The 12,034-nt window shown below is 32.4% G+C and overlaps 1 protein-coding gene across 9 annotated transcripts in view; it reads left to right on the plus strand.

Moving 5' to 3' along the window:
• The window catches only part of vvl (ventral veins lacking), a 241,027-nt gene extending 233,325 nt beyond the window's left edge, over positions 1-7,702 (plus strand). For all 9 annotated transcript variants that reach the window (XR_012460725.1, XM_074135518.1, XM_074135494.1 and 6 more), the window contains 2 exons: positions 5,353-5,433; positions 7,105-7,702. The gene's annotated coding sequence lies outside the window, so the exon portion shown is untranslated. The remainder of the gene's footprint in view (positions 1-5,352; positions 5,434-7,104) is intronic.
• The last annotated feature ends 4,332 nt before the right edge of the window (positions 7,703-12,034 follow it).

Below are 12,034 nucleotides of genomic sequence, written 5' to 3' on the forward strand. Positions count from 1 at the left end.
GTAGGTGTGGATAGATTGGGATACCCGCAGGGAACACTTAAGAAATGGCTAACCTAATTTCCCCCATCAAGGTTGTGAATAGTTAAGTATTAATTACTAATAAGCTCTTCCTGCAAACACTTTAAAACAAGCTCGAACACTAATTGGTAATTTACAAATAAATAAATGAATACAAATTATAATAAAAGAGTCCCTTACATACCTGTATAATGTTTAGGAATAAGTCTCTATAATTTTGAACTCAAACATAGTTGGCAATTATATACACGCTATACAGTCCTTCCTGAACAACGCCGCCTAAATTAGTCCAATTAGCTTACAACTAGATTTTATCACTGAATATTTTTGCATTCATATTTAATATCTTATTTTTATAACTCAGAAGAAGAGATTTCTTTTAATTTTCACTTCATTCACAGGAAGTCCAGAGATTCCGTCCTATTTTAGAAAAATTTAGTTTTCCCGGAAAAACAGGTCTTTAGGATTCCTGTAAGTGTTCTCTTAAAAAATGATCTATGTGTAAGTTCGTTTGTCCAGTGGATGGCTCTATCGCGTATTATCTAACAAATAAGTGAACTGTTAAAGTTAAGATTCTAAGTGAATGGCCTCAATTTCATTTTGCCGGAAAAATGTTATTTAATGTGGATTCCGCGGGATTTATTCGCCTAATTTAAATATGAGATGTAAGTTACTGACATAGCTCCAATAACCTCTTTTGGAGGATTCGTTTCACTTAACTGTTCTGAATAAGCCCAAGTTAATTGGAGATTTAATCTTGTCCCCACTACCTTTCTGAGCCATATCCTCGGTGGTCATTTTAGCCTACAGTTTTGGTATTGCTTCAACATGAACTTTTATTACATATATTAATCTTTGAAAAGGTACTGCTTCTTAATTTTTAGTTCAGTCTGCCAAAATTCTTTAGTTGATGTGACGTGATAACTTATTTTTTAATTAATTTTAATATAGACGCTATTATTGCAAATCATCAATTTGACTTTAATATGTCACAACGATTGTACAGCAATTCTCGTAGCCTAGTAGAATAAGTTTCATCTTCTCAAATTCATCATCATCATCTTCTCAAAAGTTACTTGCATCGGGTTTGTTCCCACACCTGTCAGGCTTTCAGCTCAGTACAGCATAAGAATCAAATCCCTACCTGATGGATAATAAACAGATTCTTCTACGTTAGAAGTGGTGAAGAATATTTTGCTGTTCTGTTCCTGAAAGCACCGACATTTCATCAGTACAATGGACAAACCAAACTCAACTGTCATAGTGATGTCCACACTTACAGATGACATAGCAAAACTTTGAACTCGCTAACTCGCTACGGCAGCATCTCACAGTAAACCATCTAAATCTTCTACGAGAACATTTTAAACTATAGAAAATAAAAATCATTAAAATAACAATAATGGACATACGGAGCAGAAGTGTACGGCTCAACCAAACCCTCTAACTCCAAACGCCTGCAGACACTACAGTCTAAAATCCTACGGAAATTCCTGAATACACCATATTACATTTCTAACCTTACCATTCACACTGACCTTCACATCCCTTTTGTCTCTGATCTAATAAAGCCTCGCTACCGCAACTTTCACAGCCTCCTTGGTTCTCCATCCTAATCCTCTTGTACAACAGCTCTCCTCTCCTCACCTTCCAGACAATCCTCCTCTTCGCTTGAAGCGGAAGTGGCTTAGGGACCTATTGATGTGAGTGCAATCCACTGAGAAAGAGTTTCACCAATGGATGATTGTTTTTACACATTCACGAGAACTTAACCAGTTTCATCAAATTTACTTGATGCAACATTTGTTGCAGTTGTAAATAAAGTGAAAAAAACAAATAAAAATCACTAAAATAACATGTACCTACGAAAAATTTACTCTTAGATATTCAAACTGTCCAAAGTTTAGATCAACAGACCTTTACCTATTTAAATAGTGCGTTCGCTGCCTTGGACCCTATTCAGACAGATGACTAACATGGAATGTACTCTCACTTTACGATAACTTGTTATTATTCGTTGAAAACGAGATACTTTCCCAATAAATGTGATAAGTGATTACCCAATAAATGATCCATGCTGGACTAAGAAGAAAACTACACTTCTACAAAGCCATAATAAGGCCAATTTAGACCTTCAGGTCTCTACAAATTTGTTGAACTGACAAACCGACACAGTAAACTAATACAACTTAAACAAAACCTATTTTTACTTACTGTCAACGCAAAGCCTCTGTCACGAACTATGTCCTAAACATTCCATTCGTAAAGGACCTAACACAACTTAACATTAGATTCGACGTTAATAACATGCCCTCCCTGTCCAACCCTGGGTATCCTCCCAGACGTTGAAAACGCTATTGGCCAGAAATCTGACACAGAAAGAGGTATAACCATCCAGTACTACCTTGATTCCAAGTTACTTCAAGACAACTTGTAAACTCAGCTAATTTACTCATTAAATGAATTAATTTGTAGAATGAAGTAACTGTAAATTAATAATTGTAGAAACTATTGCCATTTTTAAAGAGAAGGGGGTCTGCATTAATTTTTTGTGGGTAAGGGGTCATTGTGGTATAAAAGATAATGAAATTGTTGATAAACTTGCAAAGGAAGCCACCAATAGTGGGGAAATGGCTAATTATAAATTACCACACACCGATATCAAGAGTACAATTTCAAAAGCAGCACTACAAAAATGGCAGACAGATTACAGTAATGGTAATAAAGGGAGATTCCATAAAACTATGGCAGATCAGTTACCTAGACAACCATGGTTTAAGGGAACTGTCACTAATAAATGGGTTGTTACGACAATAAGCAGGCTGAGAGCGAACCACGCGGTGTGCGGATCTTATCTTCACGGATCAACAAAATGCGCTCTCCTCTTTGCGTAGATTGCAATGAGGAGGAGGATTTCAAACATATAATAATGATATGTCCACGTTATGTAGTGGAAAGAAAACGAATGTTTGAAGACATATACAGGTATTTAGGAAGCACCATTTCGCTACGAAGACATAATATTCTCCACCAACATCTATGTGCTTAAATCTATAGCAGAGCTAGCAATGAAATATGAATGTATTTAAAAGTTATAGCCGATTAGAATGAATGGAAGAAAATGATTAGAGAAGGATTACGTGATTTTAATTTCGGTTAAGCTATAAGGATGTCAGGAGCACAGAGTTCTGATCCATCCATTAATTGTAGTTCATGTAAATAGTAGGATATATTTAGTAGAGGGATGAATGTGTGAAGTAAATGTATTTATAAGTAAGAATGGAGAGTGATATTCTAGTGATAAGCACCTAGACGATGCTGGCTGTATGGCGAAAGCCAATGCCAAAAATAATACAAAAAGAAATTAATACCAAGAAATAAAACGAACAAAATTCTAACCTGAAATGAATAGACCAAGAATAAAATGATCTAACAGTTTTGTGCATGAAATTCTGTCGAGTTTACAATGTAACGGAAAGTGGCCAGAGGAAAGCGCTGCTGCTCTAGTGAAACTCTTGAAGTCCTTTGTAACCACTCAAAACGCCATTAGCAGAATTGTCTGTTTTACGATCTTGAGCACTGCAGAGAGTATAGCATGTTAGTAATTATTAGTTAGGTCGAGTGCCGCAACACCGGCCAGCCTTTCTGTTCAAAACAAGAACATGTTACTCAACACTACACTTGTGAGCGGTGATAAGCCCATAGCTACACACTACCCATGCACAAACCCATTCTTCATTCTACCTCTTCTTTCAAATGTTTTATTATTCCTGCTTCCTTTTTTATTGCGATCTTGTCGCTTCCTCTTTCCTTTTTCACTTCTACTTCTACTCCATCTTGTCCATTTGTACGAACCGTTCTTATTCCCTTGTTGAAGATCATAAATAATTGAAATACATAATAGCGAGACTGTGCAGAAGCCAACCACTACTTGCAATTTAACTTCTTTGTATAGTTTGTATAAAACATGTTTTAATCAACAAATGCGCACATTATAAATCTCTTTAACTGAATGGTTGTAGATGTATTTTTAATGTACAATTCAACATTGCCCGAACACATTTATCAATATCACTTAGTATTGTCCTCTTTTCTTGTAGTTATGAAATATATTTTATTTATTCTTTTTCTTTTTATTTTCTAAGAGTAATAAATAATAATTTATTGACATCATTACCTGCAAATATTCTTATTCGAGTATCTTTTGATTCGCTTGAATTGTAACCAAAATATTTTGATATTAATAAGAAATTAATATTTGTGACGACATCGATACTGTTTTTCATTGACTAATTTATTCTTGCATGATATCTGAAAGAGAAATACTACTCAGAGAACATATTTTGTTTAAATTGAACTTCCGAAGTAATTCTGGACAAAATGTGGTGGAACTCTTGGATAACAGATAGGCTCTCATTTTGTCTACATCGGAAGGAAAAAATGAAATATTTTTTCAAAATTGTGTTTGTACAAGATTAGACACTCTTTTAAAAAGACTTCACATCAAATTTCCTTCTTTCCCATAATTACGAATCTCTCCATAACTAAATTTAAGTTTACTTCATATATAAATTCCTGGAGCGTTTTTTCAACAGTTAAATTCATTAAATTTTTTAATATTATTTACTTCTCTGGCAATAAAATAATTCTCCGTGTTATAAGAATTAACGTTTATTACGTATTATTTAAATAATTGCAAAATAATTGCATTTTGTAATTGTGACACATTCATTTTAATTCAGCAACCTTGAATTATATTATAAATGACTTTAATTTGTCTTATTATAAGCATTAACTATTTTTTCTCTCTGCTATAATTGCTTCTTTTAATCCGGTTTTATTTCTAATGGAGGAAATAAGGATGGTAGAATGTTTATAAAGTTACATCTACTCTAAATGATTGCAAATATAGAAATAATGGGAACTCGGAAGAGCTGGTGCAATATAGAGTACTTTTGTAAACAAATTAAAATCCTCCGATTGGTTAGTTTCGCAGCACGGAGCACTAAAATATTCAGTCTATGGACCTTGTTAGGTGCATCATAAAATACTTGAATGGAATGAAAGCCAGCAATGGTAAAAGTAGTTCGGTAGTGCTCGGACGAAGTAGCCCCAACTCAAAAAACATTGCCATACAAAGTGTCTGATTTTCAGGCTGTGCTATTAGTTTAAAACAAAAGTAAAAATATTTAAAAAAAAATAATATCTCTTCCATTATCTTTTTGTCTGCAAAGAAAAATTTTATAAAATAACTTTGCTTACATTTTATTATCTGATACTTAAAAAAAAATTGCAAAATGTTTGTATTTATTTATATAATTTGTTTGTTTCTAGGCAAAAATTTGAAGAAGGACAAGATGGCGGCGAAACAGCCGGCGATGTTCACGGCGGACATTATTTGTACTCGCACTTTCAGTGAGTATTTATACAAATTCACGAAATATTCTTACTAAAATTGTAAATAGCATTAGGGTTCTGTAAATTCCAAGTAACCATTAGCCTGTTAATGTTTGATTCTTTTATAATTATAAAAAAAATGTTCTGAGGCAAATTCTTCTATTTGAGCTATTAAGTATTCAATTTAAGATGTGAAATATTGTGTATTTAAATGCACAGAAATAGACTCATTTCAATTTCTCATTCGACTTCTAACAATAAACTGATTTTTGAAGTTAATGTAAAAAAGCAAAGATGGTTTTTTAGTATTAATCTGTTGTTTACTGTCAAAGAGAGAAAATCAAAAGCTTAATCTCCAACTGAATCGGTCTTTTATTCATAACCCGCATTATGTTTTGGTCATTGGTTTGCTTATATTCAGGAAATGTTAATAACAGAATAAACTCAACAAGAATAATAAACCTTTTCGGTACAAATATCATAAGCGATCCTAATTAATATAATTAAGTCTCTTCATTTTTTAGCCAAAAAGATTTACCTTGGAATTTATTGGGTTTTTGAGTGAATTAGATATCTAGGTCATACCTTTTTGACTGTGTTAGGTTCATTGTAATTCTCACTATGATTCAAGGCACCTAAAACTGGTTTATAACCAAGAAAACACTCCGGCTACCTTGGAAACATCCTTAAAATGACGCTAAGTAAAAAATTAGAGAAAAAAGGAAGACTGTAGATTGAAAACGAATATAAATAGAACTACGAAGTATCAAGTTAATGAATTCTTTTCTAAATTTAAAATCTATTTTCATGATTCTTTACTGTAATGAATTACTTCCGTTGAATTTCTCATTCGACTTGTAACAATAAACTGGTTTTTGAAGTTAATGAAAAAATGCAAAGATGACTTTTTAAGTATTAATCTGATCTTTTATCATTTTTCTTGCTGAAAAAAGCAAATAACATCAAATTTGTAAATAAAAAAAAAAAATATGATTTTAAAAATCTATTTAAAATAAAATCTGATAGTTCTAAGATTACATTTTCTCTCTTCGACATTTTCCGAATGCTGTGATTCGAAAAATATTAAATGCTTACTATTTTTAATTTGAGGATCAACAACATTACAAGCGCGCCAAAATTTAAAGAAAATTATTAGGGCCATTTTTTAAAAAAACCTTAAAAAATGTGATAAAAATGTGACATTCAGTAAAGTGTGACTTTTTATTTTGGAATTACTTTTCAATACTGATTATTTGCAACTCTTGTAATACTCCTTTGTAGTGTAAAAGTCGCAGGACGTTAAAATAGTTTATAAAATGGTACCTTAAAGAGAACTTTATCCATCTCCTCTCTGCCAGAAGTACCTTGATCGAATATTCTGGAAATGTTTCAAATACTTCTGTTAGTGGGATCAGTTTCCGTCGGGGATATATTGGTGAAACCAAATCATATTATGTAACTTCAGCTTCCCATGTTTTTTATTTTTCCTTTTTTTAATTAGTTTGTTAACGTACCACAGAGGCCATTAAAAAAAAAAAAATCCCTTCTTCGTACTCATCCTAAAATCGATATTACTACTGAAAACTGGAAATAGAAAATTCGACTTGATCCGCAATTCTTTCCTTACTTTCTTTATTCCGCAGCCACTGCCTTAGTTATATTAATCCATGCGTTATTCTTGTTTTCCAGAAAATGGAAATCCAGCAAAGATGTCCAACAGCACGGGAAGAAAATTTTGAGAATATCACCGAGGAAATGAAGAAATCAACTTGAAGAATATTTTTTTGTAAGATAAAAGATGAAATGAATTTATTTTAAAGAATTATATACGTAAATAAAAGATAATAATTAAATTTGCAATGTTATTTTCAAATAAATTAAATAAATATATTGTTATTTGAATTTTTAACCTAATTATAATTTACAATAAATCATAGTAATTTATGTTGAGAAAAATAATAAAAGTAAAAAACACAAAAAAATAATAAAAATAATAATAATAAGTTTACAGTCACCACATTATGAATAATCACTTAGTAAATTCTGTATGTTATTTTATTTTGTTCTATTATTTTTTTATTATGTTATTTTTTAAGGTGCACAAATAACGGATTAGTGGCAATTTTGAGAGAAAGAACAAATCAATCTGTAGTCCAACATTTGTTAATTTAATTTTTCAATATGAAAACACCGTGTGAACAATGTTAATGATTATACAAAACATAAATATAGTTAACAATTATTGCACATTGATGTTAATGGCAAATAAAGTGTTTTCTTATTTCAATTGTTTTTTTTTTTTTACTAGCTTATCTCTTATTTACTATCCTGAAATAAAAAATGGATGCTGAGAAGATAGGAAATTTCTGAATCGCATTAATGAAATTTGATTTGCTGAATTTAGTTTGAGACAGGTGAAGAAGGTTATAAATCAAAGCAATGATTTGTTGATAGTGGAATCTATTAAAAGTTGTGTTATGCTCTTTACCTCAGAATTTTTTATTTTAAATTTTTCAAAATTATTTTTATGCATACATAATTAGGCTTAAACAATTGTTAACTTAATAATGAAATGAAATAGTTCTTGATATTTCCTCACAGGAATGGAGCACACATTCCTAATGTGATAATAGTTTCAGTTTAACATACAATATCTTAATGAAAGAAATTGATTTTTTTTGCTAAAACTTCCAAATTAATAGTTTAACGAATATCATTATTAGTTATTTGATGAATTAATTAAAATTTCTGTAACTAAGCTTCTTAAGTTGTTCTGGAAAATAGTCAAACTTTGAAAAATTGTCCCTTCGATATTGAACTAGTGATTTTTAAAGTTTTTAAAACATACTTTAAAGTTGAAATTCCACAGTGGAACCCTCATGCAAGTCTTAAAAGGCAGTAAGTAACTAACAGACGGACTACTCAGGAGACTCCTTGGACCTAAATCTACCCTGACAACAAACTCTTACATTACAAAACATTATTTCGTCCAATAATGGACAATGGAACAGAAATGTGGGACTCTGCCAAACCTTCCATCATTTAACCTATACATCCTTCCAAAGTAAAGTCCTTCGCAGAATTGTAAGAGCATCTTAATAAGCTTCCAATCATAACCTCCATCAAGACTTTGAAATCCTCTATGCCCAAGAATTAATCCTCATCCGATTCCTAAATTTTCACATCAATCTAATAGATCACCCAAACCCATAGGGTTAAATCTTTATCCACACCTTCCTATCCTAATAACTCTTTCCTTTTTAGCTTCCTAACCTTTTCCTGCAACCCAGAGAGTTGCCAGCACTGGCTAGTCTCTCTTATCACGTTGCCCCGGTTGATGGCACAAACAGTGCTGACAGCTCTGAGTATACAATTTAGCTAATTTATAAAGTGCGGAGTTAAAAATAAGAAAAAAAAACAAAACGAAAACTTAAATACATGCAAATCACTGCATTGTTCAGGAAACTGTAGACCAAATGAGTTATTACTTACGGTTTCTATGAGTAGGTGTTTTTAGTTGGAAATCCATTTTGGAATGATTCAGAAACGAGGAATCTAAAATTGCTTTGACCTTAAATTAAAAAAAAAGAAGCAAACTACTAGTGTAGGAGTTTTAATTTAATTAAGAAGGTTCTGAATCTTCGAGAGTTGAAATGTAAGTGATCCAAAAATAGCAAGAAGAGTTCTCAGAATATGGCTGATTTAAGGGGCTAGTTGAAGTAACCTTAAAAGTTGTTAGCTAATCTAGAAGCAAAGTTATCTGAAGAACCACAGTTTAAGGTTGTTGCAGAGCGAAAATCCAGCAAGGTAGGTATTTAAATAAAACTTTCCACGTGGGCTTTGAGCTGTTGCTACCAATTTGGTGTCGCGGACTGCTGATGGACGGATAGGTATCATCATACTTGCACTAGAAGCTTTTCAAAATCATGATTAAATGAAATCCAAAGCTAATTCATGGATTCGAGAGCCAAGCTAAAAAACAAAGTCACGACACAAACTTGAAACAGGAAAAAAAAGTCACAGAACTAAAAATGAGGACAGTCTTGGCCACGTGTGCCTATATCTACTTGGCAGTTAACACGTGATTACCTACTTCTTCCACTTTTGAACTTTTGTTTTAATTAAGTCGGTCAATTTTTAATTTCTTTATCTTATTTTATTTTATTTTATTTATTTTTTTCATTAACGGCCTCGGCCATAAAATTCTTGCAGCCCAATATATCACGCTTTCATTTCTATCATTGACATTTTAGAAGTAAAATTTTGCTGAAAGAATCACTGAGAAGTTCTTAGAAAAGGCTTCAACTCGAAAGGTTTGAACTCTCGTGGCATACGAATAGATCTTCCAACTTTTGCTTAAACTAGGAAAACGCTGCTTAAGTCAGCAGATCCGCGTAGAGTTGGCTCCATTTAAACAGTGACATAAGTGTACAGTAAGGAAATATTACCTCTTTAATATTATTAGCGATTAATAAATAAGAGAAATTCCTAATTTTAAGAAAATTGATGAAGCGGATGTGTAACCAGATTTTTCAAATGTTGCTTTGAGTTTGTAAAATTTATGCCCAATTTTTGTTTGTTTTTTGAAATAATTATTAACAAAGATGAAAGCCAAAATCGAAATGAAAATGAGAATAGTAAAGGAAAGAGAACAGTGAACAGTTCTCTCTAGCATTTCCTCTCTGGCTGGCCTAGCGGGTGTATTAACGTTGTACATGTATCAGGTAAACAGTCAGACCTGATGGCATGGTCAGGCAGTTTGAACGGCTCACAAAGTTAACGCTATATTGACCATGACTGATGTACCTTGTACAGGAGATTATCAAAGTGCCGACATGTGCGGCTTCACCAAACAACTTGTCTTATAGCTTTTATAAATATATAATATATATACCTTGCATTGAATGTTTACCACATTCTCTTTTTTGTTATGTACGATGGTACACACTTGATTACACATTACACAAATATATTTATACTGAGAAAACACAAATAATTAAATGCGTTACAATTCTATAACAACGACGATATTTTTTAAAAAAGGAACAGTTATTTGTGTGATTGGGCGAAATGTGAATCTTCCACTTAAGTCACAAAATGTAAGTGGCTTGCATCATATCGTATTTATGCAGTACATTGTTTATTGCAATAAAGTAAATCTTAAATATAGTAGGGAAAAAATACAATGAATGCATGTATTACACGTAAATTGAATATGTAAAGGGCAGTTACCTAGACTGTCTACGTTTGTACATTAGAAAAGCACTTAACTTTCGTTCATTGCATTCAGCAAGATGCTGCTAATGCTTTATTAGCTGTCCTTCGTCCATGCTGACGATGATGTCCAAGCTGCTACAATTTTAGCTATGCATGCTTTTCAACCATCATTCAGTTTAAATTAACCTGCCGATAGGATTAATGTAGTGGAATGATTATAAGTACTGATTAGGATGAAGTGGAATGAATCATTCAGGGATTGTTTCCAAAAGATATGAATTTGTTAAAAATAAAAACCAATCATATATAAACCAATGTAATCTAAGCACTTGAATCTACTTGTTGATGAAACGTATTGAAATATTTATTAAGATTAATTAAAATATTAAGTTACATTTAACACTAAGTTATTTAGTCTAATTAGATCAGTTACTATTTTAGGAATCTTAGCGACTACCTCGCTAACTGAGCTCCTATTTCAATGTTATCAGAACATTTTTCACAACGTATTCAGTACTAATTCCTCTTCAGATCTCTCGGCGAGATTGAAGAATAGCTTAACCTAAGAATGCTATACAAATTATAAGGCAGGTTACGCAGATACTTTTAACAATGTTTCTGCACAGTCTAGGACGGACAAGACTAAAACCCTATGTTCTAGCTGTCTAAAAACTAAACCAATGGAATCCAAATTTTAGAAATAATTTTCCCGATGTCATATGTTTAGCTATTGTGTAAACTAGACACTAAAAATTTTGTGCTGAGTTTAATTTACTTTTTTGAGGTAAATTGAGTCTTTATTGTATTAACTTTGCTATTATATTGACAATTTGATTGTTATCTTAAGAACAAAGTTAAAAATAGCGCCTTTTAAAAACAACCACAGTAAGAGAAGAGCTGTAGGCAAAATGAGCCTCAGCGACGAAGAAAGTGAATCAGACGATAGTTTTACTACCAAAACATCAATGACCACCAAGGCGATCACCAAAGAGGAAATTGCCAAACACCAGTACCCTAAGCTATGCTGATGTAGCAGCTGGACCATCTTCTCTTCAATCTCAAACCCAAGCTCCAGTCACAACCACTTCTCCAATTGACATCACATCAACACTCAACTCTTTCATCACTGACTTGAAAAACCTGGTAACTCCACTAATTTCGCTTCTCACCTCGCTAATCAATAAACTACTTCCTTAAACTCCTACTATGGCTCACACTCAACATTCCTTAACTATTCTTCTTTGGAACGCTAATGGACTAACTTCACGACGACATGAACTGGACATTCTTCTCCATGAGAAAAGAATTGACATTGCGCTGATTACTGAGACCCACTTTACAAGCAGATCATATTTCTTCATAAACGACTACATTATTCACAGAACTGACCATCCAGACAACA

This window comes from Rhodnius prolixus, unplaced genomic scaffold, assembly GCF_049639745.1.
Source record: "Rhodnius prolixus isolate KJV_2025 unplaced genomic scaffold, Rpr scaffold_1, whole genome shotgun sequence".
NCBI classification, from domain to species: domain Eukaryota; kingdom Metazoa; phylum Arthropoda; class Insecta; order Hemiptera; family Reduviidae; genus Rhodnius; species Rhodnius prolixus.